Below are 23,950 nucleotides of genomic sequence, written 5' to 3'. Positions count from 1 at the left end.
TGTGTAGAGCTAGGGGTCAGTTGTTGATGTCCCTCCATTACGTCTTGCTCATGGGGGCCATTGTCCAGCTCGTGTGGGTGGCCTGACTAATGAGGCCATGAAGGAACAGGATCTCCTCCTCTTTCAGAGGGATATCTGCTCCTGGACCCGAATTACGATAGTTCTCAGTAGGGCCGATACAGTCTTAGTGGCATGCTATAGGGACACCAGCCAGCTAGAAGCTGGTTGGTTTGGTGCCACTCACCCCCCAGCTGAGATGGAACTCTAAATGAAAGCCATCTGGTATGCTCCTTAAGATTGCTTTCAAAAGGCAGGGGACAGGGATCCCTGCTCAACACTGGAGAAAAGGAGTAGGATGGTGAAGTGAAGAGCTCTTCTTTCAGTGGTGGTGCTGTATGCTGACATGATACTGGTATTGGCCCTGGTACTGGTTGTTGCTTTTGTGTGGAGGATGTCTCTGCAAGGAACATTGAGTCTTGCAGAATGCATCTCAGCTCATTGCCAGGCTTATTCATGGGTATCATTTCCACTGCATCTCTCCAGTTTTGGTGGAGGGCTTGGAGGCTCTGCCCTTGGATGAGTCATCTCTTCGGGACTATGCTCCCTGTTTGGAGCTATGTTTGAGCTCCCTCCAGTTCAGTCTCTTGATGTCACCTTTTTGTGGCCACAGGTGCTGATTTTGTTGCCAAGGTTGTCTGCTGGCAGCCTGTGACAGGGCTTCCAGCATCAAGGCTGCTGATGCTGAGACTGTCAGTGCTGAGTTGGTCAGTGTGGAAGTTGCCAGTGCTGGCTTTGACAGTGGTTCCTCTTGCCCTCTTTTCTCTGCCTTATCCTGGGGTATGGTGTCTGTTCGAGGCAGAATTGATTGATGCTGGTTTGTCTGGCCACATTCCGGTAGTTACTACCCTCTCTGGGCCCAAACTGACTCACAAGGACTGCTCTAGCAGGTGTATCTTGAGCTGAATATCCCTGGATTTGTAGGTTCATGTGGAGATTGACTTGCACACAGAGTACATATCTGAGATGTGGGTCTTTCCAAGGTTGAAAAGGCATTGGCTATGTCCATCATTGATGGGAATCAGTCTGTCATAGGACAGGCAGGGTTTGAACCCATGAGGTGTGACGGTTGATATGAAACACTGCATCCTGCTGGACGGATAGTGTAGTGGAACGTATGATTTTCTTTTTTTAAAATGTCCAAGTTGAGGAAAAGGGAGTCTCAATATGAAGTTTCTTCCAAAAACCCCCAAACCAAACTGAACAAAACCAAAAAAAAAAAAAAGTAGTTCAAAAACTGAGTTGAAGTCTCTGATCAGAGTAGTGGGTCGGATATTTGTTAGGTTCCATCTTGCTACCAAGAAGGACCTGAGGAAGAGTTGCGGCTGCCCACCCTTAATGCCCTCTAATGAGAGCACAAAGAAGCACAGGGTGTATGTGTAGCCGTGATGGACACTACCATTTAAAAGACCCTGACCTTGCACATGAGGCTCATGCACCCCAACAGTGGGATCCACACTTACACTGCATGAAGTTAAAGATTCAGTAAATAGAAATACACTGCAGAGATTGGAAAACGGTCTAGCCTTTGTATCTCAACACAACTAAATAAATGCATTGAAGTTTACTGAATGTTTTACAATCCTGTATATTGTGTACTATGTGTAATATGTGCATATAAGTGTAATATGAAGTCATCAAACCCCTTGCAAATCTTTTTGAACAAGATTATATATATATATATATATAGATAGCTATCTATATATATAATTTTAAAGAGAAAGGAGAGTAGTCTCTGTTTAGAGGAACAAGTCTAATTTACTTCAAGTACTGAAAAACAGTAACTCATTTCTGCCTCCCTACATACAGATACTGCATCTGGAGTTGTTCTGAGAGTCAAAGCAGATTGATCACTTCACAGTCTTCCTATGGACATGCTCTTTGAAATGAACCTAACAGAGATTCACCGAACTGTGTTAAACATAGTAATGGACTGAGGTGGAGGAGGGACTGACTGAAATTTTTTTCCCCTAGAAAAACAACGAGGAGTCCGGTGGCACCTTAAAGACTAACAGATTTATTAGGGCATAAGCTTTTGTGACTTCATGCATTGTAAGAAGTGGGTTTTTTACCCATGAAAGCTTATACCCTAATAAATCTGTTAGTCTTTAAGGTGCCATCGGACTCCTCTCTGTTTTTGTGGATTCAGACTAACACAGCTACCCCTCTGTGTTAACACAGCTACCCCCCCTACTTTTTTCCTAGAATGAACCACTACTTAGTGAAAGATGCTCAGCCAGTTTTCTAGATTAACAGCTGAGATCAATGCCAGATAAATGGATCTGCATTTTGAGGTAACATTTGTTCATTCAAGGGGGCAGTGTGTTTCATGAGTTTTATCAATAATGCAATACCTCCATTTTCAAAATGAAAAAACTACCCTTCTACTAAGATTGCATGAGTTATCAGCTGTAGTGAGCAGGACTGCATCCAATTACACTGTGGATGGTAAATTAATATTTTCACATTTTGAAAAAGATGTGTATAAATTTAAAATGGTTACATGACAAGAAAGATTGACAAAGAAAGGGGAAGATTTAAAACAAAGGTGCAACATTTCCAAAACTGGACTGTGCTCAATGCAGAAAGAGCCCTCAGGTCATGTTAGCATAAACATTTTGTACTGAAGCACCAAGCCTCTTGATGCTGAATGATACCCTGCATTCCAAGAAACAATACCAGCCTGTTTAATTTCCCTAGAAAGGCTCCTATCCCAGTAGGCTTTGAATGATAAGTGAAAGATCAATGACAACGTACATGCTAAAATGAAAATTATTCAGGGCTAAATTTTGTCCTTCCTTACACAGACTTCAATGAGGATGCATGGATATAACTGAGGGTCAAATTTGGTCCTCATTCTGGACAGGTAGGAACAATCCCCACAACTGAAAAACTTTCCAGATTTGTTTTGCCACACCAACCTCTGTTTCTTCAACACACAAAATTTGCTGGTAAAGATCTTCAAATGCAATTGAACAATACTTTCCAACTGTATTACTGTTTATAAACAAACATCCAATTCAAGTCAAAAGAGAGAAAAAGAACTTATGTAAACAATCTACTCAAAAGAAACCCAGAATGTTCTACTATTAATACAATGCACTGTAATAGAGGATACTTTGAAAATAAGCTTGATTCCTCATTAGGCAAAACCTCAGACAACAAGACAACAAATGTAAAACATCTACATAGTAGCAACATTGTTTGTGAACTCTCTTATAAGGAAATTTTGCCCTAGTTTGACTATTAAGGACTTTCCCAACTTGTCCTAAAAAGTGGCATTGTACTTGTGCCCATTTTCCATTTTTGTTGGGTTATCTCTCAAAAGGCATCAAGTTAATTTCTATCCGAAGGAAACCAGCAGTAGTGATATTGCCAGTACTTGTTGAGACACAAGACGTTGCCATTCAGTGCTTTCACAGACAGGAACCATTTTTCATATCTCTAACTCCATAAGGACATTTTTCAAAACATGTACCAGTAAGATAACAAATTCAGCCTGGGTTCAGAAAGAGAGGAAATTGTGCTTTTGTGTGCATTCATTGTTTAACAAGGCAAAGACACAATATAGCTTTACAAGTAAAACTGAACTTAATGCCCCTGTTCTACTATCAGAAAACGAGTTTGGCATCTTACATTGCAGTCTGCACTTGTAATTCAAGAGTGTCACTTAAGCAATGCTATGAGTCCCTTACAACTGACATATAAGGTGAAAAATTGAGCAGGAGGCATTAAGTGATACTGTTGAGGGGAGAAAAGCATAACTTATAGATAGTGAGGCACGGTTATTGGTAAAAGAACCATTGCTTGAATTTATAACTAGATTAGCACAGCAATGGACCAACTGGTCTTCTACATCCCTTTAACATCGATTATAGTACAAGGACAGCTAAAGACTGTGTCTAATGGTATGTCCGTTGGATTTCATTTTTATGTACAGTAAGCAAGACCAGGAGGTAGGACTGCTTTCTTCAAAGACTTATGCAGAGATTTATTTTCTTTAAATACAGAATTAAGACTTTTAAGAACTGCAATAGCATAATATCATACACATATAAAAATGAAAAAAAGAGGCAAAAGATGGCTCATATTTTTCCTAATTAAAATCAAATAACCTAATATCTGCATATAGTAAACAAATTATCTAATGCTGTAGTGCCATCCAATTTATATAGATTTAGTGGGGCAAATTTTCACTTTGATGCACATAGAACTCATTAAAATTATATAGTGCTTGACTAAGTAACAGGACATCCAGAATTTACCAGATTCAGTTTAGAGATGGGTGGGGGTTGCCAAATTTCTAATCACAGAAAATCAAACACCCTTGCCCCACCTCCTTCCTGAGGCTCTGCCCCGCCCTGCCCCTTCTTCGAGGCCTTGCCCCCTACTTACTACATACACTCTCCCTCTGTTGCTCGCTCTCCCCCACCCTCACTCACTTTCACAGGGCTGGGGCAGAGGGATGGGGCTCCAGCTGGGGGTGCAGGCTCCAGAATGGGGCCAGAAATGAGGGGTGCAGGGGGCTCTGGGCTGGGGCCAAGGATTTGGAGTGCAGGAGGGGCTCAGGGATGGGGCAGGGGTGTGGGAGGGGATGCAGGCTCTGGCCAGCGGTGTGGGCTCTGGGGTGGGACCAAGGATTGGTGTGCAGGCTCCAGGAAGGAGTTTGGATGCAGGAGGGGGTGTGGGCTCTGGTAGGGGGCTCAGGGCTGGGGGTTGAGGTGCAGGAAGGGGTGAGGGCTCCGGCCAGGCAGCACTTACCTCAGGAGGCTCCCAGTCAGCAGCGCAGCGGGGCTATGGAGGCTCCCTGCCTACCCTGATTCCGTGCGGCTCCTGGAAGCAACCAGCATGACTGGCTCCTAGGCGGAAGGGTGAGGGGGCTCTGTGTGCTGCCCATGCCCACAGGCGCTGTCCCTGCAGCTCCCATTGGCCACGGTTCCCAACCAATGGGAGCTGCGGAGCCAGTGCTTGGGCTGGGGGCAGTGCATGGAACCACTGTGGCCACCCCTGCAAACAGGAACCGGACATGCTGGCTGCTTCCAGGAGCTGTGCAGAGCCAGGCCAGGCAGGGAGCCTTAGCTCCGCTGCACCACTGACCGGACTTTAAGCAAATCAGTCAGCAGGTGCCAGGGTCCCTTTTTGACTGGGCATTCTGGTCAAAAACCAGATGCCTGGCAACTGTAACATGGGCTGATTAATGAAGTTAGTTGATTATCTCAATTCCAATGTCGTTATCTTTAAAAAGAAGAAATGGAATGAATATCTCGGTAGAGATGTAAGAAGCTTCTGATCAATGGAATATACACTGTAGCTGCAAGTTTGCATCTCAGCTAGTTGATAAGATAACTTAATGAAAACAAATATCTGAGATTAATCTAATGGCTAAGAATCTAATTCCAGGCCTTTGTAAGAAAGCACTATAACTCATTACCTCCTCATCAGCCTTCCAGGACCCAGAAATCAGAGCTGTTCTGAAGCACCTTTATTTGCTGAGGATCATTGCCTCAGGTAAGGCCATGTCTATACTAGCAAGCTTATGGTGGCACAGCTGTACCAATGCAGCTGTGCCACAGTAAGATCGCTCATGTAGCCACTCTTTACTAACAGGAGAGAGCTCTCCTATCGACATAATTAAATCACCTCCAACGAGTGGCAGTAGTTATGTCAGCAGGAGAGCATCTCCCACCAACATAGCGCCAGTGCGGACAGCGCTTCTGTCGGTGTAATTTATGTTGCTCAGTGTGGTGTTTTTTTCACACCTCTGAGTGACAAAGTTATACCAACAAAAGTGTTAATGTAGAGATAGCCTTAGTCTCATATATTTGGTAGAGAGAAGGTGGGTGAGGCAATATCTTTTACCGGGCCAGCTTCTTCTGGTGAAAGAGACAAGCTTTTAAGTTACACCTCTTCTTCAGGTGTGGGAAAGGTAATCAGAGTGTCACAGCTAAATACAAAGTGAAAGAGATTGTTAAACATACGGACTTAACTCATGGTGCAAGAGATCATTCAAGATGAAGTGGGCAACTAACACCTCTGCAATGATAAGACAAAGGAAGGTCAGTGTGGAAGTGATGATGTTGTAATGAGATAAAGCCAGTGTCTCCACTGAGTCCATGAATTTAAGTGTCTAGCAAAGTTATGAATTAAAGCTCTCAGGCTGGTCTTATCTTTCCCAGACCTGAAGAAGAGCTCTGTGCAGCTCAAAAGCTTGTCTCTCTTACCAACAGAAGTTATACAGTCATTATATGTGGTTGAGGTTTTCTTTTTATGAGAATGTCAGCTTATTCATGCTGGATGCCAGAACCATTTTATCATCATGCCCTGCAGTTCCAATCAACCATATCACTCTTAAGAAACTCCTTTTATAAATGTAAGAATGACCCCATCAAAAGCACGTACTTATTTCTAGGAGAGATGGAAAGGAGAGAGAAAACAAGAAACAATAATAAACTTTCAAGAACCTAACACGTTCTCCACCTCACTCCCCAGAACATTGGGATTCCTAGTACTGATGTTAACGCTATTGTCCTACTTAGTATTTCACTTTCTTACAATTTTTAAATGACATTTATTTAAACAACTTTTAATTTTAACTCAACCAAATCTTGGGTCTGTGTTACATCTCAGTGATGGGTCTTGTATTCCCTTCCCGCTGTAACATGGCTCTGCACTTGGCCCAGCTGATCCCAAGGATAGTTGGGTTTGGTGCAGAAAGAATCAGCTTGTGCTTTGAGTGTATACTTAGTGGAAAGAGAGACGGCAGGAGATAATGCAGTCCTTTGCAGATTCTAAAAACCTCTCCTCTGGGCCTCAGAGGTTACTGCAGCATTACGGACTGGAGCTTTCTTGCTGAGGCTTTTGAGGATTCACAGGGAGGCTTTTTTCTCCCAGATTCCATTTTGATGTCCTTTGAGAGTGCAGCCCATTGCCTCCTCCAGTTAGTTATCTGAGGTGGATGTTGCCTCCTCCATGGAGCTGAGAAACACTGCACACCTCCCACTGCTTCCCTAGCATTCTTCTCCAATATCTGAAACAGGGGCTGGATTATAATGTGATTGCCCCTCTGGACAGAGTAGGCTTCTTTAGCCTTAAAGCCTGACTGAACCTGACATTCCAATGGGCTTTGTGTCCTGGATAACCACTAATTATAAAAAAAACAAAAAACAAAAACAAAAAAACCCACCAAAACTTGAATCAGCAAAAATTTCTGGGCACAGACAAATAGCAACACAAATGGACAATTAGCTGCACTGGAACCAAAAAGCTTCTTGTACCCAGAATAAACCCTTCTGAACAGGACATTCTGCATAATCTACAGTCAGAAAGGTAAATACTATATACTGAATGAATATATACTTGGACAGGGGCACTCAAAATGATTCAATTTCCTTTTAACATCTGCAATAAATAGTTTAAAACAGGATTGTCATGGCAAATAAGTGAAGGTCATTTGCAGTGAGAATTTAGATCAATTTTTCTTTAGTTACTAATTATAAGACCATTCATTATCTTGTTAAAAAGATCTCTTATTATTATGTGGGATAGCAAGACACAGAGTTTCTTTTGTACCAATTGTTAAGGATAAAACCCATTTCATTGAAGATGGTCCACCTAAAATATTACTTACCACAAAAGCCATTAAGTAAGCTTTCAACAGAGGGCTTATTTGCTGTAGAGGCCCTATTACAAAAACTGGAATAAATTGCACAATAGGGGAGCTGTAATACTGGGAACAGTATATTTAAGGTGTGAGGTTTTTGTTTTATTGGCACAAACAAGCTTATGATGAAAAACACAAACATTCATTGTGTTTCTATAATGCATAAGTGGAACTGATTGGCTTTTCACCTGTGGAAAACTGATCTGGAACCTGTTTAGCTGTAAATTAAACAAATCCAGCTTGTGGCCTGGGGAGAGTAGTAGAAGCAAGTGAATTTCCCTTCCCCCCACATGCAGTGGCAGATATAACATGATGACTGGCCTAAAATGAAGAACCAGGCACAACTCAGACAGAAGTTTCTCCTAAGGAACAGCCAGGGACAATAATTTGTATTGAACAGCATCAAAGCTTCATCGTTCCAAGGCCAGAAGGGACTACTGTGATCCTCTAATCTGACCTTCTGTATGACACAGGCCATAGAACTTCACTAAAATAATTCCCAGACCAGATCTTTTAGAAAACTAACCAACCTTGATTTAAAAATTGTCAGTGATGGAGAATCCATAAAAAGATGGACAGATTCTAGCAATAAGGAGCCCAGGAGAGCTGGCTGTATTTTAAAGATACCTTATTGAGGTTACAGGGACGAAGCATCCCAATGCGTAGAAAGAATAGTAAATATGGCAGGCGACCAGCTTGGCTTAACAGTGAAATCCTTGCTGATCTTAAACACAAAAAAGCAGCTTACCAGAAGTGGAAGATTGGACAAATGACCAGGGAAGAGCATAAAAATATTGCTTGGGAATGCAGGAGTGAAATCAGGAAGGCCAAATCACACCTGGAGGTGCAGCTAGCAAGAGATGTTAAGAGTAACAAGAAGGATTTCGTCAGGTATGTTAGCAACAAGAAGAAAGTCAAGGAAAGTGTGGGCCCCTTACTGAATAAGGGAGGCAACCTAGTGACAGAGGATGTGGAAAAAGCTAATGTACTCAATGCTTTTTTTGCCTCTGTCTTCACGAACAAGGTCAGATCCCAGACTGCTGCACTGGGCAGCACAGCATAGGGAGGAGGTGGTGACCAGCCCTCGGTGAAGAAAGAGGTGGTTCGGGACTATTTAGAAAAGCTGGACGAGCACAAGTCCATGGGGCCGGATGCACTGCATCTGAGAGTGCTAAAGGAGTTGGCGGATGTGATTGCAGAGCCATTGGCCATTATCTTTGAAAACTCATGGCGACTGGGGGAGGTCCCGGACGACTGGAAAAAGGCTAATGTAGTACCCATCTTTAAAAAAGGGAAGAAGAAGGATCCTGAGAACTACAGGCCAGTCAGCCTCCCTTCAGTCCCTGGAAAAATCATGGAGCAGGTCCTCAAGGAATCAATTCTGAAGCACTTAGAGGAGAGAAAAGTGAACAGGAACAGTCAGCATGGATTCACCAAGGGCAAGTCATGCCTAACTAATCTAATTGTCTTCTATGATGAGATAACTGGCTCTGTGGATCAGGGAAAAGCAGTGGACGTGTTGTTCCTTGACTTTAGCAAAGCTTTTGACACAGTCTCCCACAGCATTCTTGCCAGTAAGTTAAAGAAGTATGGGCTGGATGAATGGACTATAAGGTGGACAGAAAGCTGGCTAGATTGTTGGGCTCAACGGGTAGTGATCAATGGCTCCATGTCTAGTTGGCAGCCGGTATCAAGTGGAGTGCCCCAAGGGTCGGTCCTGGGGCCGGTTTTGTTCAATATCTTCATTAATGATCTGCAGGATGGTGTGGATTGCACCCTCAGCAAGTTTGCAGATGACACTAAACTGGGAGGAGAGGTAGATACGCTGGAAGGGTAGGGATAGGATACAGAGGGCCCTAGACAAATTAGAGGATTGGGCCAAAAGAAATCTGATGAGGTTCAACAAGGACAAATGCAGAGTCCTGCACTTAGGACGGAAGAATCCCATGTACCGCTACAGACTAGGGACCGAATGGCTAGGCAGTAGTTCTGCAGAAAAGAACCTAGGGGTTACAGTGGACGAGAAGCTGGATATGAGTCAATAGTGTGCCCTTGTTGCCAAGAAGGCCAATGGCATTTTGGGATGTGTAAGTAGGGGCATTGCCAGGAGATCGAGGGACGTGATCGTTCCCCTCTATTCGACATTGGTGAGGCCTCATCTGGAGTACTGTGTCCAGTTTTGGGCCCCATACTACAAGAAGGATGTGGATAAATTGGAAAGAATCCAGCGGGGGGCAACAAAAATGATTAGGGGCCAGGAACACATGAGTTATGAGGAGAGGCTGAGGGAACTGGGATTGTTTAATCTGCAGAAGAGAAGAATGAGGGGGGGGGGAATTTGATAGCTGCTTTCAACTACCGGAGAGGGGGTTCCAAAGAGGTTCCAAAGAGGATGGATCTAGACTGTTCTCAGTGGTAGCAGATGACAGAACAAGGAGTAATGCTGTCAAGTTGCAGTGAGGGAGATTTAGGTTGGATATTAGGAAAAACTTTTTCACTAGGAGGGTGGTGAAACACTGGAATGCGTTACCTAGGGAGGCAGTGGAATCTCCTTCCTTAGAAATTTTTAAGGTCAGGCTTGACAAAGCCCTGGCTGGGATGATTTAGTTGGGGATTGGTCCTGCTTTGAGCAGGGGGTTGGACTAGATGACCTCCTGAGGTCCTTTCCAACCCTGATATTCTATGATTCTATATGCCATCTAACCTTTTCTCAATTTGTCCCAGGTAGAACTTGAACATTGGCTGGGCTGGTCAGGTTCAAAGGACCAGTGCTTATCCCCTTGAGCTATCCAGCTGGTGTAAAGCTCTCAGGTAAGCCACATGACCTGGAAACATTTTAAAAATGGACTAGACAAAGTACAAACACACACACACCCCAGAAGTGTTTATTTTAGCACAAGAGGGACAGGCTATACATTTGTGTTAAATTATGTTTAAGGCTGCGAGTCTGTCACGGAGGTCACAGAATCCAGGACTTTCCAGGATCTCCATGACTTCTGCAGTGGTGGCTGGTGCGGCTGACCCCAAGGCCACCCGAGCAGCTCAGGAAGCCCCCGGGACAGCCGCACCAGCCACTGCTGGGGCTTTCTTAAGCCAGTGCGCCCGCCCGCCCTCCAGAGCAGCAGCAGCAGTCTCGGCCTGCAGCCCTCTCCCCACAGCACTAGCAGCGGTCTCAGGCTTTGCCTGCCCCTCAAGCACCAGTGGCAGTCCTGGGATGTGTGCTCCCCAGGCTGCCCCAGAGCACCAGTGGTACCCCCAGAACCCCCACTCCAGAGCACCCGAGATTTAGTCAGGGGTGTATAGGACAAGTCATGGACAGGTCACGGGCAATGAATTTTTGCTTACTGCCCGACCTATCCATGACTTTTACTAAAAATACCTATGACTAAATCTTAGCCTTAATTATGTTCTTACTCCTTTTCAGTGATTTCTGGGCAATAATCCTGTTCATGGGATGCTTCTAAAGAAAGCTGCAAAACTATAAATATTGGAAAAAATAATGAACAGCATTCCCCCGATTACTCTAACATGCTGGATGGAACAATTTTGCCTTACAAGAAGTGGACTTTATAATCTAGTATGAAAATAGCTGATTTCTATAATTCTATTAACACGCCCCCCCCAACCCCCCAAAAAACCCAAAACCCACAAGCCCAGTTTTATTAGCCTTGAGCTTGACAGTGTGAAAGGTGTTTTGTAAGAGGCTTTTTTTTTATTATAAATTATTAAACTCATGCTTCAAGGCATATTCCAACCATGATCTGACAGGGATTATGAAGAAAGAACAATCCACATCTATGGAGCCTATTACTGAGTTTTTTGAACCTTCCTCTGAAGCATCTGATATTGCTCTCAGAGACAGTATATTGGACTTTATCTTTACTCCAAAAAGCATGTTCATACATCAAGAGGTCTCTCTTGCTGTAAATCCTAGTGGAGACAAGGTACTGCTAGGTTTTACCATCGTGTAGCCAGGTGAGGTAAACCTCAGTTGATACAGGTTTGACTTAGACTACTTAAATCAAGGTAGAAACTAGCTGTGCCTTGTCTCCATTAGGATTTACAACAGGAAAGCTGATGATGTAAAAACACACCTTTTTGTAGTGAAGCCATGGTCTTCTATTCATAGATGCACATCCTCTCTTTAAATGCCATGACAATTACTCTCAGCAGTTGCCTACCACCTTATAAATAGCTGAGACAGGGAACAGAAGAACTTTACAAAACTGCACTTTGATTAGCAGCCCACACGTCTACACTGAAAATGGAATTTTAGGTTTGCAGGATACAGAAGACGAGACTAAAGAAGTTCTGGGGCTGTACCAGAGTGAGGGCTAGCATGGATGACAATGTCCTTCCTCCATGTGTGGAAATGGATAAGCACCAAATCACCTTCTGCCCTTTCCAACGGTACTCTGGAAACTTTAAAAATTAGCTGAACTTTATTTTAATCTTATAAGAAGTTTTAGAGTTGGTTTGGTTTGAGCTAAACTAAAATTCAGAGCAGTTCAAAACTGGTTTGTCCATCCCTCCATATAGTGGTATTCTGATAATTTTATGTGGAACAGGAAAAAAAAATGAAGAGAAAGGCACCAGAAAAAATCACAGAGAAATGGGGGAAAGCGTACACCTTGAAGAGTAAGTGTGCTGTTGACAGCAGATCTAATGCTTTCAGCTGTGTACAATAGATCATTAACTATTGTTCTTACAGTAGAGAGGATAATATAAGAAAAGGCAAAGAAGCAGTTGTCCTCCATAATGAGTTCAGTTGTACATCCTGAAGTGTGTTCGGACACCCAACTTTGATGACAAATTGCACTGATAAGTATTTTTGTTCGGTTGCAACTACATTTATTTCTCCGCACTTCTTCTATTTTGCATGCCAGGATCCTAATGAGTCCATACACTAAGACTTGTCACATTAATTGTATTCTCACGCCCTAAAGAAAGTGCTATTTGAGGCCATTTTTAGATCATTTTTGAAAACACCAGAGAGTAAATCAATCCAGAAATATTCAAAGAGTGATTCAAGAATATTAAAATGCCAAAAACCCTATTTTTGTCTAGTTAAATTAAGAAAAAAAATGTGCCAAATGAGAAGTGTTAGCACATCATCCTCACTGTCCATGCAATACTTCATATATTAGTTATGTCTGCTGTTTTATCCTGGGGGAGATATTTGGTCCTCTGGAGCCTGGTTCTAAGAAATACCATCTGAAGAACATGGGAACATTTTTACCCCCACTTTCTCTTACAATTTTATTTTGGTATTTAAAATCAACAAGAATTTTACAAAAAGGAAAAACACAGATTGATTACCATATGTTTTTGACCTCTAGTTGACCTAAAATATTCTCTCATCATTATTTAGCCGCACGATCCACTTCCCTAATGAATTACTTAGAATGACTGAGTGGGAAAAGATCTTCAGCACACTTGGAAATGTGCTACAGTAACTTGCTATCACAGTTGGAACACCTTCTATGTATATTAAGCAGTTCCACAGTTCTAAAACACTTTCCAGATGTGAAGAGAAACACAAAACTTGATTTGCAATAGTCCTAACTGATCACTGTGTTTTTATTTTCCTTGTGCAACAAGGGTCTTGCTGCCATTTTGCCCTACTTCTGACCAGAAGACTAACACAATGTAGCTTTCTCAGAAACCACCACCAGGGGTTCACTCTAAAGTGATTAACAGGAAGATGTTCAGACAGCTGTTCACCCTTTCCTTGAAACCTAACTATACTATCTCAGACATATCCAAACCTCATGAACTCAGATCTGAGAAATCATCTGGTAGCTCTTGAACCAATTCTTTGAACTATAGCAGTATATCACATTGCTTCACAATCACACTGGGGTGATTCTCAGCAAGTTATTCAAATAATGGGTTCATTTAGATGTATTAATAAAAAACTCTTTCCTATATGCCACGTAAGTAACTGATATGAATTGTGTTATGCATCAGATAATTAACTGAGAGACCAGCTTTTGACCTTACACAGTGCTCTTCTTCAGGTCTTCAGCTCTGTGACCGCTTGAGAGCTTATCTTTCTCACTAACAGAAGTTGGTCCAGTAAAACATATTACCTCACCCACCGTGTCTCTCTAATATCCTAGGACCAAAACAGCTACAAACACTGAATACATAATTAACTGACTTGAGAAAACAGTTTCCCCATTGTAGCAAACCCATGTACGCCCAGCTATTTTAGATGAGGAATGTTCCTTTGGGCAGAATGAGTGGCATGGAGGCTCAATGGTTTCATAGACCACCCACCCAGCTAAGGTCACCATCTGGGTGTGAAATTAATAGAAAATTGGTTAGCAGCAGCATGCAGCAACATTGTTAGAGTTGGGAAGAAATCTTGTGATTATCTATCAATGCCATCAACTAGAGTACATATAACAAACAAAAAGCCAGAAAAAAAAAGAATCCTGTAGCTCATTAAATGGAGGACTTCAGTAGTTTAACAACACCACAGAGAAGGTAATCAGGACAATATATTTGAGGGACCCAGATTAATGATAGGTTAACTTTATACATCACCAAAAGATGCATCGTATTAGGGACATATAAACACGTCAGATTAGATTACTGTATTTGGGTATATAGATGAAGTTTCTGTTTTAGCTACATAAGCTAAGTGGTAGGACATTTATATTCTATCTATAATATTTTAAATCTACTAAGATCATATCTATTCATGTTGTTTCTATTACTGGCAGATAAAAATATGTACCCAGTAATACTGTTAAATTAAAATGTTAATCTTAAACATTGCTTTTCAGTACAGGAGTACAGGCAAAACTCCTGTCCAAAAAATAAATAATAGACGGTACCCCAGAGTTCTTCTGTGTCTCAGGAACTTGTCTTGTAACATAGGGTTTTCACTTTCACACTCGCTCAAACCTGTTTTATTGAAATAAGATGCCCTGAAAATCTTTTTTATAATTATTTCCATTGCATAGAAACAGAACCTCCTGGTATTTCTAAGATGGCCTGGCTAAATATAGCAAACAGCACTCATGTTTTGTGGGGCATTTTCCTCTGGTATGCAGCTAATATAAATAAAATGAGTGGAGAGAAGCTGGCAGTGTTCCACTGACATTACATCACTCTTCCTTAATAGGAAGCCTCCCTGCAAGTTAACATCTTGCTTTAAACACTCAAAGGTGCCCACTTAGTTCTCAGTAAGGTTCATCAAATAATAATTAGAAGAGCAATGGCAAGGGCCTGGTAATCTTACTCTCATTACTTTCTCAATGCTGGAGCATTAGTACAGCATTGGAAATCACTTTAGACTTTACACAAATTTCAGCAGAGCAAGAGTGTTTAATCAGAGTACAGAGAGTCATGATCTAGTGGTCTGAACACTAGACTAGGAGCCAAAAACATTATGCTCTTATCCTGGGTTTGATACTGACTCTCTGTGGTCTTGGGAGAGACAAACCTTTCTGCTTCAGATTCTCAATCAATAAACAACCACCACCTAATCTACAACACTAGGTTATTATGAAAATAAATTAGTTAATGCTCGTAAAGTGCTATGTTGTTGGTATTATTATTAATTATTTTTACTAAGGCCAGATGATGTACATTCATTGTACTGCAGATCAATTACAGCATTCAGTAATTTATTTTGTTTGCATAGCATTTCATCCAGAGTGAACATGTATCTACTCAGTGCCATGCAGAAAGCTTACCCACGGGAGCATGAAAAGCCAAAGTAGGCCATCATCTTTGCTAAAGGGCCTTGCAATGATTTAACTGAATGACTCTCAATGTCTTTAATGGGAATTGTGCTACATACTATGCTTTGAAAATTTACAGGAACTGAAATCACAGCAAAGAGAAGTGATTTTTAATTGTATTATTTACTGATCCCACCTGAGGGCATCTGATGAAGAATCTTTGTGGCTGGTTAACCAGGTTAATTGAAAATGAGGATGTTTGACTTAATTTGTGGCTTAACTGTCAGAATAACAAACCTATAAGGAAAAATGTTCACAGAGCCAACTTCATCCTTGGTGTAATTCCACTGATGAATGAAATTAGCTCAGTATTGAAAAATTTGTTTTCTTCATCCCAAAACTATACACATAGAGCTAATAGCCACAGTCAGTGCTTATTTTTTAGAAGACTTTTTTTTAAAATTGTTTCCAATCAGTAGAATCATAGAATATCAGGGTTGGAAGGGACCTCAGGAGGTCATCTAGTCCAACCCCCTGCTCAAAAGCAGGACCCATCCCCAATTAAATCATCCCAGCCAGGGCTTTGTCAAGCCTGACCTTAAAAACTTCTAAGGAAGGAGATTCCACCACCTCCCTAGGCAACGCATTCCAGTGTTTCACCACCCTCCTAGTGAAAAAGTTTTTCCTAATATCCAACCTAAACCTCCCCCACTGCAACTTGAGACCATTACTCCTTGTCCTGTCCTCTTCCACCACTGAGAATAGTCTAGAACCATCCTCTCTGGAACCACCTCTCAGGTAGTTGAAAGCAGCTATCAAATCCCCCCTCATTCTTCTCTTCCGCAGACTAAACAATCCCAGTTCCCTCAGCCTCTCCTCATAAGTCATGTGTTCCAGACCCCTAATAATTTTTGTTGCCCTTCGCTGGACTCTTTCCAATTTATCCACATCCTTCTTGTAGTGTGGGGCCCAAAACTGGACACAGTACTCCAGATGAGGCCTCACCAATGTCGAATAAAGGGCAACGATCACGTCCCTCGATCTGCTGGCAATGCTCCTACTTACACAGCCCAAAGTGCCATGGGCCTTTTTGGCAACAAGGGCACACTGTTGACTCATATCCAGCTTCTCGTCCACTGTCACCCCTAGGTCCTTTTCCGCAGAACTGCTGCCTAGCCATTCGGTCCCTAGTCTGTAGGTGTGCATTGGGTTCTTCCGTCCTAAGTGCAGGACCCTGCACTTATCCTTATTGAACCTCATCAGATTTCTTTTGGCCCAATCCTCCAATTTGTCTAGGTCCCTCTGTATCCTATCCCTGCCCTTCAGCGTATCTACCACTCCTCCCAGTTTAGTATCATCCGCAAATTTGCTGAGAGTGCAATCCTGGACCTCCTTTCCAGGGACTAGAAAGGAGAATAGTTTTAAACTCAAACCATAGATGTAAATAACAACAATGCAACTGTGTTTATAGCAAACACTAAATCAAATGAAAATTGCAATAAAACTTGACCTAAATAGTTGACGATCACTGGATGACGCAATTGCTGTTTAGTAAGTTGTTGTTTCAGTTCCCTGTTGAGTTTCAAATATTGTCCCATGGTACGTTGTCATTGTGGAAACAGAGAAAACATCTGTTAAAATGAACTTTAATGGAAAAAATTCAGCTGACATTCTCTCTCTCTCTCATCTATTTTAACAATGTATTACACAAGTTAGTTTACTATATATAGCAGCCAGAAAAGGAATGGTCATCTGACCTATACTCTAGCTGGACAGAGTTGTGTCACATTTATCATCATTTTATAGTGTCATATAAAAGGGAAATGCCAACATTTTCTGAACTTGTGCAATGCAAAACCTAATGCAATGCAAAAACTAGTGCAATGCAAAACCTAAATCAGTAGTTTGATTTTCAGAGCACATGCATCTGCCACTGAAGTTATACAGTGGGAGCGTTAGGTAATCTACATCTCTTAAAATCAGGCTGGTTATACAGGAGCCTAACTTTCCTCACACAAGTTTGAAAATTTGGACCTAAAAGTGCAATAATTTATTTTAAGAATACTTTCCACATTTCACCTGTTGCTTTTGGAGCAAGCTTGCAGTTGAATTCAAATATCTTGTTAACTTGTGATTACTCAAATGGTAAGGATGGAACCTGTTTTGGTAAAGGGATGTGAATTGCTTCACTCTAGATCACCAGTTTAGATGCAGTAAGTAGTGACAGAAGTGGCAAACGTCTGCTGAATGTTTGGTACCCTATGTGAACTGAGTCACTCTCCGTTCAGTTCCCAGAAGAGTGGCCTCAACAGCTAAAAATACCATCACCCTGGCACCTGTCTTTGCAGACTCAGCAGAGAAGACAGAAACTGTCACCCCTAGAAGTGATCTTTCCATGTGCAAATTGAGGCATAACAGCAGGACAGTGTGGGAAATCTTTCACTGCCACTATCTGCTCTGTGGATAGGTTATTTTGGTTTCAGAGGTGTTACTCTGGCATCTTTCACAAGCATTAACTTCATATACACAAATCTGAATGAGCGCTTGCTGTTGTATACAGTAACAGATAAATAATGGAGATGAATGACAGATCTCGTGCTTCAGTCTCAATCATATGAAAGAGAAAGAAATCAATTTAACCCCCGTTGAAAGAAATGACAGAACTACTATTGCTTTCAGTAGGAGCAAGAGTGAGCTCTCAGTTATGTATATGCACAAAATACAGCACCAGCATTCTCCATCCCTAACAAGGTACCTCTACATTAATAAAGTGATGTTCATGTTTTCAGAATTAATTATGTAGTAGATGTAAACATGTTTTTTTCTAATTAGTGACAGCTATTTGCATTTATGCTATTGCAACAAATAAATGTAATTTTCCAAAAGCAAAATCAGCCATGCAAACCCTCTCAGCTGTTTGAAGGTATTGCTTCATTATCTGAGGAGCAAAGGGTTAACATTGGTACAATAGGTCCAAATGCAGGGTCTTTACATTGATACTGTAGATATAGGATAATATATAGATTCTCTGAGTTTCAGTAGATGTAGCACCTGGTGCTAACATCCTGTGAAAATGCTGGAATACAGCTCCACTTGTTCATCATAACCTGATTTTGATATTCACTTATATTCCTCATTCCAGGACATTGTCCTCAAGTCTCCAGATTTCTTTTGACTTCTTGAGATGAGGAGCTTTTCAATCCCTTTGTTTTTTAAAAAAAATCCAAAGTAGTAGTTTATTCCCATTGGATAATTTAAAAAACAAATCACATGCTTTAGCTAAATGCCACAAAGGCCTTTCTATAATCTGGAACATTCTGGGACCAGTCTACGTTTACAAAAATAATACTTCAATTTCACTGTGACATTCAAACACCTTCTTTTCCTTTCATAGTTCACAGTGTTTGAAATTCTCATTTTACTACTGTTATTCAACAATTTGATTGCCTGCCTTTAAGGGGAAAATATTAAAGAGACAGTAAAAATTTCTGCCAAGTACTTAGGACCTAGAGAAAGCTAGTAAAGTGCGTGTATTCTGTTTTGCAACATTCACATAGGACAGACTGAGACCAAAATAAATGAAACTGTGACAGACATTTTGTCACCAAAGGCAGAAATGAGAAATGGCTAGAAAAATGTCACCACATACAGCTGTCATTATTAAACAGAAATACCAAAGATCTTGGGTGAAATCCTGGTCCTATTGTGGTCAATGGCAAAACTCCCAAAGACTTCAACCGGGCCAGGATTTCACCCATTTTCAGCCACTATAAAAGGATAAGGAATACACCTTAAATATAAAGGTCTATATGTGGAGTAGCTCAGGTTCAAGGCAGTTAAAAACCAATTTCTCTCAAATGAATACTACCAAATACAGTTTAGTTGGCTGTGGCTCAAGACTTATCAGTGTTAATTTTCAGCAGCATCTTCATCACTGCCTCAGTATTGCCAGTCTTGAAATTTCCTCAGCTATTTTGGATTGGGAAACTGAGGTTATGAGAACCCTGTAAACATTTTTAAATTGCTTCTGTCATCATTTCCAGCCACATAATCTGGTTTAAACAAACATCAGACATAGGTTAAACCAGCAGAACACCATGCACAACACACCCACACTTCAATTGATTCCATGTTCCTTAGTTTTTTTAGACCAATGTATCTGGCAAAGTAACACTGAAAGTAACCCTAATTTGATTAATGGAGGACAGGATATTCATTTATGATACTCAACAGGCCTTGCTTCAGCCATCTGAAATGCAGATAGTACCTTGAGGGCTGAGAAAGAATTTGATTAGCAAAAATCACAGATTTCTGAACTCTTCATAGATTCCAAGGCCAGACAGGACCATTGTGATAATCTAGTTTGATCTTTAGTATAACACAGGCCAGAGAACTTCCCCAAAATAACTCTTGTGGCTTTTCTCCAAACCCTCCCCAGTTTATCAGCCTCCTTCTTGAATTGTGGACCCCAGAACTGGATATAGTATTCCAGCAGCGGTCGCACCCGTGCCAAATAGCGACAAAATAATCTCTCTACACCTATTTGAGATTCCCTGGATTATGCATCCAAGCCCTTTTGGCCAGGATGTTTGGAGCTCATATTCAGCTGATTATCCACATGACCCCCAAATCTTTTTCAAAGTCCCTGATTTGCAGGATAGAATCCCCCATTTTGTAAGTATGGCCTACATTCTTTGTTTCAATATGTATACATTTTCATTTAGCCATATTAAAACACATATTGTTTTCTTGCCTGCAGTTTACCTAGTGATCCATATTGCTCTTTATCAGTGATCTATCCTCCTTTATTTAGAACTCCCCCAATTTTCTGAAAACTTTAACAGTGATGATTTTATATTTTTTTTTCATATCATTAATAAAAATATTAAATAGGATAGGGCCAAGAACCAGTCCTGCGGGACCCCACTGGAAATACAGGTGCTCAATGATGATTCCCATTTAAAATTACATTTTTAGACTTATCTGTTAGCAGCCATCAGTTAGCACCCTCCTGGACTGACATTTTTCATAAAAAGCCCTACACGGTATTAAAACAGAATTTATTTTCTGAAGATACATTGACATGGTTTCACCAATTAAACCGTTAGACACCAATGTGCATCATCACCTAAATGACAGAAAAATGTACACTGCAACATTTGATATTGGATAAGGAAGGTGAAGCGTGGTCAGTAATCCATTTCACACCTGCTTCCTCCAGGCCAGGATTTAGACACTGCAGCACAAGCTCTGTTTCTCAGACTGAGAGAGGGAACTGCTTGTATTTGTGTGTGCCCACCATCCCAAACACCCCAAATCAAATACAGCACTCTTCCATGTCCCTTGCATAGGATGCTGAAAAAAACACCTTTACCAACTACCAAAAGTAAAGCCTTAAAGTCTTTCCACAAGTTTTGCGTTACCAAGGCTCACCATTCTACAACACCACACCATTTATTGAGATATTGAAGATACCTTTTAACCCACATCCTTTTACAGAAACACATGTCAAAGGTACTTTAATTTTCATCCAAAAGCATGGACATTCTGCATCAAGAAGAGCATCACGTTTCATGGCCCCATGGAAAGTGTGTCTCAGCTGTAACCCTGCTCTATGGGAGGAGGGTTCGAGTATGGAAAAGGAAATCTGGTATCAAAAATGTTGAGTACCACTTCACTAGCACAATGCTGTTGTGTTTGGTTTCTAACATTACAAGCAACTTTTAAAAAATACGCAGTTTTCACTGATGAAAGTTTTTATTCACATGTTTTACAAATCAATTTCAAACACTACCTATATTATTAACTTAATTAGCGGACTCTTATTATCAACATCACACCCTTACCACTGGAAAATTTAATAGAGGGATAGAAATGTTTTCAAGAGTGAGAGATGCCCTGTAAGAATATTTCATTTAATTTTTTTTTTTAAAGAGCATAACTTTCATCTGACCTAGATCAGGCAACTTTCTGCATACTGGTATTACATTTCTATTCTTCTCTGCTGTTTATCAATGAATGTGTTACTTTAACTATTACTATGTGCAAATATGTAGTTTCCCCAGTTCAGTACATTCCAGAATCCACTCAGTAAACAGGATGTGTCTTTTCCCTTGGTTGGCATTAGCGCTCAGAACATCATAAGCTATTTGATTCATCCTAATAAAAGTTTTACTGTAACCATAGAGAGTCTTATTTGCAAACTTGTCTTCTACTCAGCTGGAGCTCTTTGGTAATCCATTATAACTCTGCTGTCCCTAAGTGTCTCCTCACATTCTTAGATATAATCAATCACCAAAGAAAACTCCGAAGTTTGTACCCAGCAAGAATGTTAATTGCACAACACTGTAGCAGTACTACAAAATTCAGTTATGTTCAAACGCAAGAGGAAAGATGTTCATCTTCATTGGAAGTGTTAATAACTAGAGCTGTGCGAATAACTGTATTAAAAGCCACTTCTGAAAAATTTTAAAAAATTTGTTTTGGGTCAAACTGAAACCAAAATGTTTTGAACTTTTTGCGAAGTGAAAAAGTTGGAAAAATGTTATTCAGACTTTGTGCATTAACTATTTAAAAATAAAAGTAAAGGAAATTAAGAGCTAAATTCTCAAATCTGGAGGAGGACGACAATGAGATGGTGCAACAGCCACCCCCCACCATTCTATACAATATCACAGTGGTTAAAGCACTCCCCTGGGATGTGGGACACCCAGGTTCAAATCCCCACTCTGGAGCAAGGACTTAAATCCAGGTCTCCCCCCTCCCAGCTGATTGCCCTACCCCCCAGGTTAAGAGTCATGATCTCTCTCTGGCCCAGTGAATAGTCAAGCATTTCATACAAAGTCAAATGGCTGCATGAGGAAAAATTGAGAGAGACCCATCCCAGAATAACCAGAAGCCACCAAAAATGATACTTAACTCCTCTGGTGAATCTAGCTCAATGGAGGGTGGGGGAGAGAAACTATCCAGTAAATTTGCAAATAGTTTTGGTTGACCCAAAACTGCATTTTTCGGTGCACAATTCTTAGAAAAATTGTGGCCAGATCTATAAAAACCTTGATCAGCTTCAGGTACTGTGTGTGTAGACAAGGCCTCAAGGTACAGAGAATGTGAACAAACTACTTGCCCAGTAGCCAGAACCCCATGGTGAAAGGTATGCAAAGATGGCGATTTCGAGTAACAATTCAAGCATGTAGTCTTTCTAACTAACCAACTAACTAACTAAAGTAAACATGTCTGAAGTGGAGTTGAGGCAGTCACATGTGGCAGTTTCTTGAGAGAAGCAGCAAACATGAAGAAATGTGAGTGGGGACCGTGAAAGCAGAACTGTTTTGATACAGCTCTGAAAGTGATGTTAAATCTAAGTAAGCTTTGCTGCTGCTTTGCAGAGGTAACTATCCGTTTTCAAGGCAATGACAGCAGTTATGTACATAGTGTAAAAAGAGAGAAACAGAAAAGAATATCTTGATCTGTGTACATTTATTTTCTCTTTCAGCGAGAAAGTTACTCCAACACTAGTTGTTTGAGCTTTTTCTCACTTGCACTTAAATTAGGCTATGTCCATATGCTTTGTCAGATACTGATTATGTATGTGTGTTATTAAGGTAAGATGCATCAGGGTAGAACAATAGCTCAGGTAATATTAACCCAGCTCCCTGATCCCCCAAACCATCAACATTTTCTTCTGAACCAAAATATTTATCACAATAAAGATTTTCCTTCCTACAACCAACAAGCCATGCCCACAGATTATAACAAATCATCATGAAAAAGACAACACATGAGAGGAATCCAGTCCATCTCAGTTATGTTTCAGTCCTCATAAGGCAACACAAGACCACCTTCAAAAAGAACAGTGGCATCTTCAAAAAGAACAGTACTCGTGGCACCTTAGAGACTAAAAAATTTATTAGAGCATAAGCTTTTGTGGGTTACAGCCCACGAAAGCTTATGGTCTAATAAATGTGTTAGTCTCTAAGGTGCCATGAGTACCCCTGTTTTTGCGGATACATACTAACACAGCTGCTACTCTGAAACAAGACCATCTTACAATAGATTCACTAGCACAGTGGGTTACTGCTTCAATCTGTAACAAACAAAGATCCACAAGCTATGTGTTTCTTTTCTTAAGTCTTTAAGCCTTCTTGACACTTTTCCACCAACGTACTGAAATACCCAGCTAATTTCTCATTGATCACATTAACTCCCATGAAGCGTCACACACTAATTGGGTACACCGAAAAACAGAGAAGGGGATCAGTAGAAAAACCTAGACCGTTTAAAATGACAGCTCAGATCCTAGAAAGAGTTAATTTCTTTTTTAAACTTGCTCAAATTCTAGCTTAGACCCTTCATCTGGTGTTAACTATGATGCTATGTGGTCAGAGTTGAGTTTTTTTTGAGAATGTCTCCACATTGAGGCCAGGTTTCTTATATAATGATCTGATCACTGTTAGCCAGGCCTTTATGACATCAAGACTGGGTTACTGCAATGTGCATACTGTGGGCTACTTTAAAGACTGCTCTGTTGCCTGCA

General features: G+C 41.0%; 2 protein-coding genes across 4 annotated transcripts in view; one reads left to right on the top strand and one right to left on the bottom strand.

Moving 5' to 3' along the window:
- CBR4 (carbonyl reductase 4) overlaps positions 1-10,529 on the top strand; it is a 116,237-nt gene extending 105,708 nt beyond the window's left edge. Inside the window, exons 8-9 of the transcript XR_012158618.1 lie at positions 9,010-9,291; positions 10,442-10,529. The gene's annotated coding sequence lies outside the window, so the exon portion shown is untranslated. The remainder of the gene's footprint in view (positions 1-9,009; positions 9,292-10,441) is intronic.
- PALLD (palladin, cytoskeletal associated protein) overlaps positions 1-23,950 on the bottom strand; it is a 347,129-nt gene that overhangs the window by 68,756 nt on the left and 254,423 nt on the right. The window lies entirely within an intron of this gene.

This window comes from Lepidochelys kempii, chromosome 4, assembly GCF_965140265.1.
Source record: "Lepidochelys kempii isolate rLepKem1 chromosome 4, rLepKem1.hap2, whole genome shotgun sequence".
NCBI classification, from domain to species: domain Eukaryota; kingdom Metazoa; phylum Chordata; order Testudines; family Cheloniidae; genus Lepidochelys; species Lepidochelys kempii.
This window is presented reverse-complemented; position numbering and strand designations above follow the sequence as displayed.